This window comes from Panthera leo, chromosome B2 (genome assembly GCF_018350215.1).
Source record: "Panthera leo isolate Ple1 chromosome B2, P.leo_Ple1_pat1.1, whole genome shotgun sequence".
Classification (NCBI taxonomy): domain Eukaryota; kingdom Metazoa; phylum Chordata; class Mammalia; order Carnivora; family Felidae; genus Panthera; species Panthera leo.
The window spans coordinates 22,807,560-22,819,710 of NC_056683.1; the positions used below are offsets into that span (position 1 = coordinate 22,807,560).

At 40.9% G+C, this 12,151-nt stretch overlaps 1 protein-coding gene across 30 annotated transcripts in view; it reads right to left on the minus strand.

Annotated features, from left to right (window-relative positions):
* Positions 1-12,151, minus strand: part of FARS2 (phenylalanyl-tRNA synthetase 2, mitochondrial) — a 538,971-nt gene that overhangs the window by 177,519 nt on the left and 349,301 nt on the right. For 3 of the 30 annotated variants that reach the window (XR_006202467.1, XR_006202469.1, XR_006202468.1), the window contains exon 10: positions 84-179. The exons of the other annotated variants lie outside the window; for them this stretch is intronic. The gene's annotated coding sequence lies outside the window, so the exon portion shown is untranslated. The remainder of the gene's footprint in view (positions 1-83; positions 180-12,151) is intronic. 30 annotated transcript variants of the gene reach the window in all.

Sequence of the window (12,151 nt, forward strand, 5' to 3'; positions counted from 1 at the left end):
TCTGAACCAGTCAAATGTTTTGCACAGCTTATATTTTTGAAAACAATATTTCATTTATAGAAGTCTTTAGCTTATAAACTCACCTTTTCCTTGCTAACCTGAGATCTCCTCCACTGAAATATATCTTGTTGTTTTGGTTCTATTAATCTGCATGTCTATTAAAACCCATTCTAACACATCTGTAACAGGAAGGTAATAAAAAATAATCTTACACATACAGGATATTTTGACACTTCATTGCATTCCCATTTTAAAGATGAAGAAAATGAAGCCCAAAGAGGTTAAATGAATTGACAATAGTCAAAAAGCTATCAAGTAAGTGCTTGTTAACCTATTCTTCCACTTTGTGATGGACATCACAAAGTACTGCCCGATGTCAGTGTACTCAAACATTAATTAGGTTTTTATGCCAAATGTATTTTGTTTTCTTATTTAACATTTTGACATTACTCATCTAGTTAAGTCATACAGTTCCCAGTTAGCCACACATTTTGATTAACTCCATTCCTCAACCATGGTGGTTTACAGAGAATATATTATAATGAGGCTTCTAAATAATGCGGTTTAGTCATATTGTGACTACTAGGACTTTAATATACGAAGAAGTCAAAACTAAAGACCAATAGCCTGTAAGAAAGCAATGTGGACGGTTATTTTTATTTTACAAAAAAGTAAATATTTATTTTCCCCACAAATCTAAAGATCTCTAGCACCGATGTTTTGCCATGAGAAAGAATATGGGAAGAAGGGTATTACAATAATAAAAAAATAATGCATTTTTCTTCTCTCTGCTGCCTCTTGTCATTTAGTTTCCATGTAACCTAATTCTTATTCTGATCAGAGGAGAAGGAACTGGAAACCAGGATTTTATTAACACCATCGATATCTACCCACGCTCAGGCACATGCACAAACACACTCCTCTGGTTTCTAATTATGCATTTTACAGATGAGCTTCCCTGGCTGCTCTCCTTGCAGATGATGAATAAAGTAGCTTTTGTTTTTAGAGATTTATTTCAAAGACCTCCTCATTAAATGCTATTTGGGGGCAGATACATATCTATGGAAGGTTTGAAAAAAACATGCTGATAAAATAACCATCAAGGAAATGTTGCTGACAGAACCTAAGACAGTCTCTCTCCAAAGGACACACTTAAAATACTACACACACACACACACCCCAGGGAGGAAGAAGTTTACTATGAAAAGGCCTTTAAAGACTCTTTTAAAATATCCAAAATTCCTATGCAGAGAGTAATAAGCACTTAAAGATATGGCTGGAAAATGGGTGGCTGCTTGTTGGCTGGTGTGTTTGGCTAGTGGAAGAGAGGGGAGGAGACAATGGTGTTGCAAAAACTGCCCCATTTTCTTTGAGAGTCTGTTGAATTCTGCTATTTCTGTCCCACAGCTTGGATGAATGGGTTGAGGAAAGTGTGAGGAAGGGGGGAAGTAGAACTCTGATAAGGGGGTGGCATAAACAGTCAGAGAGGAGGTCCTGACTCCGCGCGTCTAACTTCCCACCTAGGCAGGCAGAATTTCAGGCGAGTCCCAGCACCCTCACCTGAGCACTCAAGCCAGGTGGGGGGAAGGGAGGCCATGAAGGAGGGGAGGTCTATACCTGACAGCTGTTCCAAAACACAAATGGAGATGTTTCCTGCAAAAATCCAACTTTTCTGCTTTTGAATTTCACCACAAATTGGAAGAAAAAAGCATTTAACCTTGAGGCAGCAGTAATTTCCTCAAAATGCCCCACATTTAGGGACATAATAGAGAATCCATTCAACACAGGCTTCCCTGGTGAAATGGCTACTTGCCTGTGCTAGATCAGACCGAACTGCAGGGTTATCACATGTACTCATTAAGTGCATGAACCAGACTGCCCGCATTCAAACCCGGCTCCGCTACTTACTGTCAGAGTATGTGGCTATTGCCCTATTTTATGACCTTTCGGGGTCTCAGTTTCCTCATCTGTAAAATGGGGATATTAACAGTATCTGTTTAAAATATGTAAACATGAGGGGCCTAGACTGGCACCTGGAAGTATGATATAAGGATCTGTTAAACAAATAACTAACTCTAATTGTAAATATAGGAGATAGTGAGCCAGCTGGTTTCTGTTACTGAACGATTTATTAACAATTTAAATGACATCCACATTTCACTGGAAGTGTTTAAGTTGTCATTCAAATGAAATCCTTGGAAGTAGAACTATCTTCATTCATTTTACAAGCGGGGAAACTGAGGCACCAAGGGGACATACTTAAACATATATGATTCTTCTGCATGTCCTGCCAAGTCCTTCTCGTGTGGCTATATCCATGGCAGGTGTTTAACACACACTGGTGGCCTGAACTGAATTTCCTGAGGTCTGAGACCTAACTGGAAATGTAACAGAGCTAGAAATATTCTTTAATTTCATGCCTTTTACAGATTTTAATTGTTGAGGAAGAACAGTGATAAATTTGGCATACTGAACCGTTTCATTTTTACAGTGACTTTTTTTTAAGCACGGGAAATTTTGTGCTGGGTATGAGGAACATTCATTCATTGGTAAGATGTTTGTGTAAAGAGTGTCACTGGGCTAATGATGAATGAGTGAGGGCTGTAAAACACCAGACACTGCAGCAATTTATTTCCTAAACCCCATCAGGCCTTGGCTAGGCTGTCTTTTAATCTGTATGTGAGCTTCACTGGATACTCTGCTTTGAAAAAATTCAAGCCACTCAAAAGAAACTGATATACTATATCACAGAATCTGCAAGTCTGAATGAACACTATTATGTCAGCAATGACATCATAAACTTCATTATTCTATAACTCACACTTTTCACACAAAGGACCATCCAACTTTGCTGAAAGACAATGCAAAAATGTTTTTTATTGTGACTTTGGTAAAGGTCATTTTTTCCCAAGTGACCGAAATCTGATTAAAAGTTAGCCCAGCTCTGGAGTTCTCCATCATTATACACACACATACTTAGAGCTACCTGGCAGCAGAGGCTCTGACACAAATGATCATACTGAGCCGTGTGAAATTGCTAATGATTGAGGGTCTTGACTCTTCTAAAAGCAATTTCATAGGGTTCAATCTGATAGTTGTGTTACTTAGGACAGATTTCAACATTCTGTAAATGTCAGTTTCCTCATCTATAAAGTGGGGATACTCTTAGTACTTTGAGGTGCTTTCATAAAGATTATATAAAATATACGAAAAGTACTTAGCATAGTCACGGTGGGCACATTAATGCTTACTAAAGGTTATTCATTATTCGTAGTAATAATATCAGCCTCTGGTTCTGGTTCTGATGTGGCCTTCCTGGGGTCAATCTGAACTGGAAGTACCTACTGGAATCATGTAAAGTGCCTCAGGAAGTAAGCACCCAGCAACTTCAGCAGAAACCACCCCATGCCCCCACGAGCACAAGCGGGACTTCTAACCACGTCCTTCTTTCTTCTCTGTCCCTATTACGCATTAACGGCAGCGGCAATTTTCACAAAGCAGCTGTCAGCTGCGGGAAGGTGCCAGAGCCTAGAGCAAATAAGCACGCCCAACCTCTCGCACACACCTGACTGGGCAACTGCCTGTGCGCCATGCTGAGAGATGGCGCCCTGTGGGACACTGTTCAGCAACAAAACGCTGCCGCTTCAACAGCAGCGCTAGCAGACCAGGCAGATGACTGACTTCTGTTTTTCTAATAAAAAGCAAAACAGAACCCATATAAAAGCTTTCTGAGATCCACTTTTCTGCTGACTACAGTCCACCCTCATTACTCCTTGTTTTTTGTTTGTTTTAACTTCCTTTTGCATTCTTAGTCACGAGAGCATTCGCATGTTCATGAAATTGCTTCCTGTGCATTGGTTTTCTCTCCCCAGCTACACTGGGTGCTTTCTAAGGCAGAAGCCATCTCCATTGCTGGGCATATACCAGCCTCTCAATAAATCCCTGGTGAATAATTGATGTTGCAAATCCAGTGTGAAAATGGATCCTCCCCTCTGTCATCCTTCACACTTTTAGGCTGCGAAGCTTCAATACAAAACCCGTGTTCGTTTGTGGCGTCCTATAAACTCTGTCATGCTGCTGTGATTCCAAAGACTTGACTTAATAATTTTATGCACAGTGAGAGAGAACTTTCCAGAACCAGTGAACAGACAACTTTCCCAATGGTTCTGTTTATCCTTTATACTAAACAAACGTGGTTTTTGGCAACCTGTGTCCTCCATTAAGTGCACATATTGGCAGATACTGAATATACCTATGAATCTTAACAGAGATAGAAACCAGTCCTCTTTCTGGAAGTGAAGAGGACTACCTAGAACCCTGAGGGTGAAGTCCTCTCCCGGAAAATAGTTTTCTCAATTTGCACATCATGCAAAATGGTCTACAGTCTACAGAAGCATACAGATAATTTACATCTTTATAGCACTATCCAATACCACTCCAGCACACAAAGGGATTTCGCATGCAAGGTCTCAACTACTCCTTTCATGTAAGGTGTGTGTGTGTGGCGGGGGGGGGGTGCTGATATCATGCCCATTTCACAGAAGCAACTGAGGTTTAGAAAGCTTATGTATGTGGTGCAGGGCTCCACTGTGGACAATGCTACCGGACATTTGGGTATCTAAGCTTTTGATAGGTGAAGCTACTAGGACAGGGCTACTTAGTTTCTGTGTGGTTGTCTTCCTGGACCACAACAGAATAGAAACACCTTGCAGCCTCAGTTTTGTCAGAAGAAAAATGGGGGTAACACAATCCAGAAAATGAAAGTGTCTTAAACTGAAATTCCACCCTTTCTTCCCAAGGGCCCTATGTTCTGGCAAAGAAAAAGAAGATGAAACCAAGGGCTCAAGGAAAAAAAAACAAAAAACAAAAACAAAAACCAAAGATATATAGAGGAAGGATGAGTACTTGATCTCAAATGGGGGAGCAATATTTTTAAAAACCGCTATTTTATTTCTAAGTAGATTTGCAGGTATATGTAAGTCTTACTTTCATCAGTGAGTGACAATGCTGTCATGGTGATTACTTATCTGTTTGCAGAAAAGAAATAACCACAGAGACGTCATCAGTGACTCAACAAGACACACGGTGCTGTTCTCAGCCTATCGGGTGCACACACCCCCTCCACACAGGATGTAAAGAATGTCCGAATGGGCAAAATAAAAGCAATGGCTTCGGGGGGAAAAACAACTTGGGCCTTCTGCTGAATCCAGAGAAAAGCCATTAAAATCTCATTATTTTTCCTTTTTTTTGGGTAAAGTAATTCTGGTAAAAAGTAAGAGCTCTCAAAAAAAAATGTTTTTTTCAGGGCACCTGGGTGGCTCAGTTGGTTAAGCATCTGACTTTGGCTCAGGTCATGATCTCACAGTTCGTGGGTTTGAGCCCCGGGTCAGGCTCTGTGCTGACAGCATGGAGCCTGAAAACTGCTTCAGATTCTGTGTCTCCCTCTCTCTCTGCCCCTCCCCTGCTTGCACTCTGTCTCTGTCTCTCTCTCAAAAATAAATAAACATTAAAAAAACTTTTATTTCCTCTTACCTTACATACCCTCATGAGTTCTGAGCCCTGCACTGGGCTTGCTGCTGCTAGCACAGAGCTCACTTCAGATCCTCTCTCTCTGCCCCTCCCCTGTTTCCTCTCTCTCTCTCTGTCTCAAAAATAAATAAACATTAAAAAAAATACATTATTTAATATGCTAACATGGACCTTTACAGTTCTAATAGTTAAGATTTACATAACACTACGTCAGGCATTGTGCTAAGGATTTTACATATATTTAAACTGATTGATCCTCAACAACAACATTACCCTATAGGTGGAAATTGATATTATTCCCATTTTATAGGTGAGAAACGAGCCCAGAACAATCTTTGTATGTACATCTTTGTGTATACATGTATCTATATATGTATGTATGTATACACACCTACTAGTATGTAGGAGAATTGGGACTTATCTGGGAGTCTGGCTCCAGAGGTCATGTCTTGCTACATTTTATCTTTGTATCTCACTTCCAAATACCTTTTTTACATTGAAAAGGTAACGAAGTCACTTCTCCCCACACTGTGCACGCAGGTTTCTTTACAGCCATGTGCACATGGAGTGAAAGGCAGGTTTTTGTTTGAGCGCAGTCTCCCCACCGTCCAGAGTAGCCTCCCCAGGGTGGTGGACACCCTGCCCAGTGAGAACCGGCCACTGCCCGGGGTGCTGTTGATACGCTGGAGAGGAGGCATACTGGGGTCCTGGCTGAATACTTGCTCTTGGACACCAGACCAAACGTGCTGAGGAAGAAGATGCCGGGCAGTCACCAGAGGAGTTAACACTATTGATGCCTACAAATGGAATGGATGTTATCAGATTTCAGGAAACAGCAACTAAGATTAATTGCTGCAAGAGGATTCCATGAAAGATACAGTGCACATTATCTTTTCCTGCAAAGCTACTGCAAGATATTAATTAGTGGATTCTGCTTTCTGGATTTACGCTTAACAAAGGCTCCATAGTTTTGCTTTCCTATAGACTGAGGAAGCAGTTTAATGGAAAAAGTGAATGTAATTCAGTCTTTCACAAATGACTGCGAAGAAAAAAATATATAATAAAAACTCATCAAGTTCAAAGACATATTCCAGGGTCATTTCATATTCTCCCTGCTCTGACCATGGATTCAGTTTTTTTCTACAAAGAACGCTGCTTCCTTTTAGGGTAGAATGGTATTTAGAAAGTAAAATCTGAGTACCAGGCCTGCTCACTGCTACTGCTATATCACTGCTTCTAGGCCCTCACAGTAGGCAGAGCTAGAGAAGGGAAATGTGTGCATGTACACACACACACACACACACATGCACACACGCACACACACACAACTTATGTTAACTAGCTAAAAAACCATGAGTTGATACCAATACCTCTAATTTGAATTTAGCAACCAGGGTTCACTGTTGTCTTTCCTTTCCTCATATCTATTCTTCCTTTCTTCAACAATGAGAAACCTGACTCTCATTATCCTGAGTATTATTGACCTCTTTGCTCAAGCTAGAAAAGAAGTGAGTTTCAGAATTACTCACCCATAGTGTTATAGATTAAAAAAAGACCCCACTGAGTAGAGTTGAATATTTTTTCAGCCTTTTTCTTTGGTAAAATATACATACAGTGAAATGTATAAGTTGTAAATGTACATCCTTAGAGCCAGCTATCAAGATATAGGACACTTCTAATCACTCCAGGTAATACAAAAGTTGTCTAAGAATCACAGGGACACACCAAAAGGACATAGAAAGCAGACTGAGGTGCCAAATCTGAGAAATGAGAGGTTCAAAAAAAATTAAGTAAAGGATTGCAACTCACTGGATAAAATAAACAAGTCCTTTTTATATGCATAACTGAAGGAAGGAAGGAAGGAGTGAAATTCTGATGAGACACAAGAGATTCAGAGTATCACCCCATAAATAACTTTCTTACTACTTACAAAGGGAAAAACAGTACCTTTCTGGTTAGAGAAACATGGCAGGTATTACCTTAACCTAGCAATCAGAGATCACCACTAATATGAGGTCAAATGGAGATCCTGCTTCTCCTGATACCACACACTGAGAAGGACCAAACATGTTGGTTGCGGTCTTCCTGTGAAAAACACACAACCTGAATCCAATCGTGAGGAAACTTTGGACAATTCAAACTGAAGCCTGTTCTACTACGCAACTTATTTTACTTTTCAAAGAATGTCAAGGTCAAGAAACATAAACAAAGGCTGAGAAATTATTCCTGATTTAAGGTGACCAAAGAGATTTGACAACTAAATGCAACTATTAATTGTATTGGATCCTGGACCAGGAAGAAAACAGCCATAAAAAACATTATTGGGAAGGCTGACAAAATCTGAATATGGGTTGTGGGTTACAGGTTGAATCAATGTAAAATTTCCTGACTTATATTAACTATACTGTGATCATGTATGAAAAAGTTCTTGTTCTTAGAAAATTCAGGTTAATACATTTAGGAGGAAAGGGCATGTGTGGGCTACTTGATCTCAAACCAGAGGGAGTAGATATGTGTGTGTACATATACACACTTGTATACACATAAACACTATCTATTCAATCCTCATTATGTATCTCATAAAAGATACATATATACATTTGCTCATTATTCAGGTTCTGCTTCTGCCAATGTGCTACTCTCTACCATGTATTTGCAATACCTGCAGCATTTTCATGGCCATTTGCAGATATGAGCAGAGTGGTGCCCATGCGCCCGTTCCCAGCTGAGGCTGAACAAAAACTACACTGCTGTCCTGGTCCAGCTCTCATAGTGTAAACAAGTGTCCCTTTGAAAGTTTATTTAGTGCCACATTTTTGCTATTTTTGTGTTTTTTGTGGGTGTTTTTGCTGTTTAAAATAGCCCCCAAGTGCAAGGCTAAAATGCACTAAGTACCTAAGTGCAAGAAGGCTGTGATGTGTCTTATGGTAAAAATACATGCGCTAGCTAAGCTTCGTTGAGGCATGAGGACAGCGCTCATGAGTGAGTTCAATGTTTATAAAACAGCTATATATTAAATAAGGTATCTAAAGCAGAAATGCAGATAAAGCAAGGTCACCCACTGATAAATTGATGACAGTGTTGTGACCAGAGGCTGGTAGGAATCTAATCCTCTATTCTCCCAAGAACTGCAGTTTGCTATTTGGTGTTCAAGGTGAGTTTACAGAACATGCCTACCACAAATAATGAGAATCAACTGTACATACACATACAGTTGGTCTCTGTACAGGGTCTTAGAGTGTTTTTTATACTATTCTTGTAACTCTTCTTTAAATTTGAATTCATATGAAAATTAAAAGTCACCAAAAAATCACATCAGGTATAAAACTGCCAAAAATGTAATACATGCACATAGCAAGTAAGTCAAATGTTATAAAAGGACATTTAATAAAAATGAAGTCTCCCTCCCAACCTAGACCTCGAGTCCCTTCCTCTCCCCAAATTCAATCACTCTTAGGAGTTTATGTATTCAGGCTGCCTGGGTGGCACAGTTGGTTTCAGCTCAGGTCAATTCTTGACTTCAGCTCATGATCCCACAGTCCTGGGATAGAGCCATTCTCTGCCCCTCTCCCACTCTTGTGCTCCCTCTCTAAAAAACAAAACAAAACAAAACAAAACAAAAATAGACAGGACAAAATGAACAAACAAACAAAAACTGAAAAAAAGTTTCTGTATTCCTCTAGGGCTTTTTTGGGAATATTCACATGGCATATATTTTTATTTTCAAAATCCACATGGGAACATGCTATAGCTACTGCTTTTCCTTTTTTTTAAAAAAAAATTGTTTATTAATTATTTTGAGAGAGAGAGAGAAAGAGAGAGACAGAGTGCGAATTGGGGAGGGGCAGAGAGAGAGGGAGACACAGAATCGGAAGCAGGCTCCAGGCTCTGAGCTGTCAGCACAGAGCCTGACGCAGGGCTTGAACTCATGGACTGTGATATCATGACCTGAGCTGAAGTCCGACCCTCAACCGACTGAGCCACCGAGGTGCCGGTGTTTCTCATTTTTATACAGAGCTACCCTATTCTTTTTCGTTGCAGCATAGTATTTCTTTCACAAACAGTCCATAAGTCATGTAACCAGTCTCTTCTAGATGGAGGTGTAGGTTGTCCTCAGCCTTCTATTACAAATATCATTGCTCCACACATTACACCTATTTTTTGGAAGATATTGTCCTTATGATTTTAATAAGGTAGCTGATAAGCACGTGCAATCAGTAGATGCACTACTGACATACAAATGCTGCCGTTGAGGCGCCGCAGGGAAAAGCTTGTCCACCTTTACTATGTAACATTTCTTCTACTGTCTATTATTTTAGCTGGCAGCTACTTTTAGTCACAGATTACAGAAAGCACACTTTAACTGGAAATGCTCCTCTTCCCTTGCATCACTCATGGAACATTACTGGATGCTGCTGTTGGCCTGCAAATTGTGCTAGTGTCCAAGAGAAAACCTGCACTGGGTACTGAAGATAAAAGGAGTATGACTTGACCCACTGCACTTAGGGGTCTTCTAAGCCCAGAGGCAAGGAGAAGGCAGGACAACTATTGCAAAAGTGGAAAATGCTATAATTAAGCCCAGTATGGGGAAGACACTCACATTTTGTTGAATGGTTACTGAATAAACAAAGTGCTTAGTGGAAAACTAAAATAAAGGAGAGGAGGGAAGGTGTAGGGAAGGGAGAACAGAGTGGGTGTAATGTCAATCACGGCCTAAAGGGGGAGCAGTAGAGCATAAAGGGAAAGTTCAAGCTCTAGAGTCAGAAGGCCAGGGTGCCAAATGTAGAGTCTAGTTTTATCAGCTCTAAGACTCTCTAAACTTCAAACACCTTCACTACAATATGGGGATATCAAGATAACAGCATCTATGCCAGATGGCTGGGATTTCATAAAATTACACAAACTGAAAGACAGCCCAAGGTCAGCACTCAATAAAAGCTACCTATTGTTTCCAGCAAGAGAAATGGGGGAGGGCAGGGGCCTTTCAAAGAGAAGCAGTAGAATAAAGTATGACTGTAATCTCAGTGAGGGCAGGGACTGTCTTGGTCATAAACCCAGTGGCTAAATGCAGAGTGTGGTCAAAACAGACTCAACAAGGAGTTGTGGAATCAATGAACTAAAGAATGACTGACTTCAGAAAACAGAAGTCCTATGTGACATCAGAAAGAGGGCAGGAGGGAGGCAGGGGCAGGAGACAGGATAGGAAGGGACAATTCATGAACAGATTGGACATCATGTAAAGAGTTCAGATCCAATCTCTAAGCAATGGGGAACCAGTGAAAGTGTTAAAACAAGACAGTAACATCACGATACATGGATGATGGTTGGGAAGGGGAAGAACCCAGAGCCATGGGAAACAACCCAGGAATGTTGGCTAGAGGTTCTCATAGGGTTAGGCACATGAGAATCACTGGGAGCATGTTAAAAAGCAGATTTCTAGATTCTGTTCTGAAAGATTCTGACTAGGTAGATCTAGGAGCGATAGAGGGCTATTAAAAAACAAAAACAAAAACAAAACAGAAATAGTGAAGAAGGAAGATGTGGGATTCCGTGTAAGATGGCCTTACTTTTTCCAGTGATAAAATAAGGTTATTTGTTAAAGGCAAGGGGTGAAAGAGGCTGTGACACAGATCCAGGACTCCCAGTAAAAGACTGGACTGGACATTTGCAGAGGGGTTAATCAGTTCTGCTCTGCTAATGTTTTGTAAGGCACATTCCACATGGGAACAATGTTCAAGCAGGAAACAGGTGAATCTGGGGCTTAACATAGAATAAGGGTCTGCCTATATGGGTTGGCAGAAATGAGGGGGTATCGGTGAGAGAACAGTGGAGGCAGCTGACTGACCTCAGGCTCCATCTGGGCATGGAGGGGCAAGAAGTGAGGCCTGGGGGATGCAGGCAGAATGGCAGACTGGGCAAGAGTTGCAGGGTAGAGAGAAGGCCAAAGAGGGGGGTTGCTGGTAGAAATTCAGGGGGCAGAAGGGCAGAAGGACAGAGGATCGAGGCAAGAGAGGAGGTGCACAGAAAAGCCCAGCAGCTGGATGACCCGGGTGTGGCTGTGAAGTAAATCTGAGGCGGAAGTGCTTTTTACGTGATTCATAGAAGGCCAAGTGACTGTGGCATGCAAGCATTGCTCCTATGATGACGGAGAGAAAAACTCGGGTGGGGGTTGGAACCACCAGTTGATTGGGAGGGCAGTCAGATGATGGCAAGGGGAGTGGGAAGGGTGTTATTACCCGAGGGCTCCAGATTCAGCCACCTCTGAAAGTGCTGAGCAGGGAATTCGAATCAGGGTCTCAAGGTGCCCTCTTGTTAACTTCTGAGGCTTTGAGAGCAGGATTCCCTACATGCTTTCCTATATGATTCAACAGTCTTTCCCATATATTACCTATTATTATTTAATAGTTATGTAAGCACCTAAACCATTTTGAAATAAAGGTATTGTACCCACATGTCACAAAGCAGGCATGAATTAAATCAGACCAAAATGAAATCGACATGTTTATATTAATGCAGGCCTACCACAGGTAGTTTTACGCACTCTTATAGGCTCCCCTCTGATTACAATAAAACTAATTAGTCAATAAATAATGTTGGAGGCTCTACCTCATTTGTTCAGTGT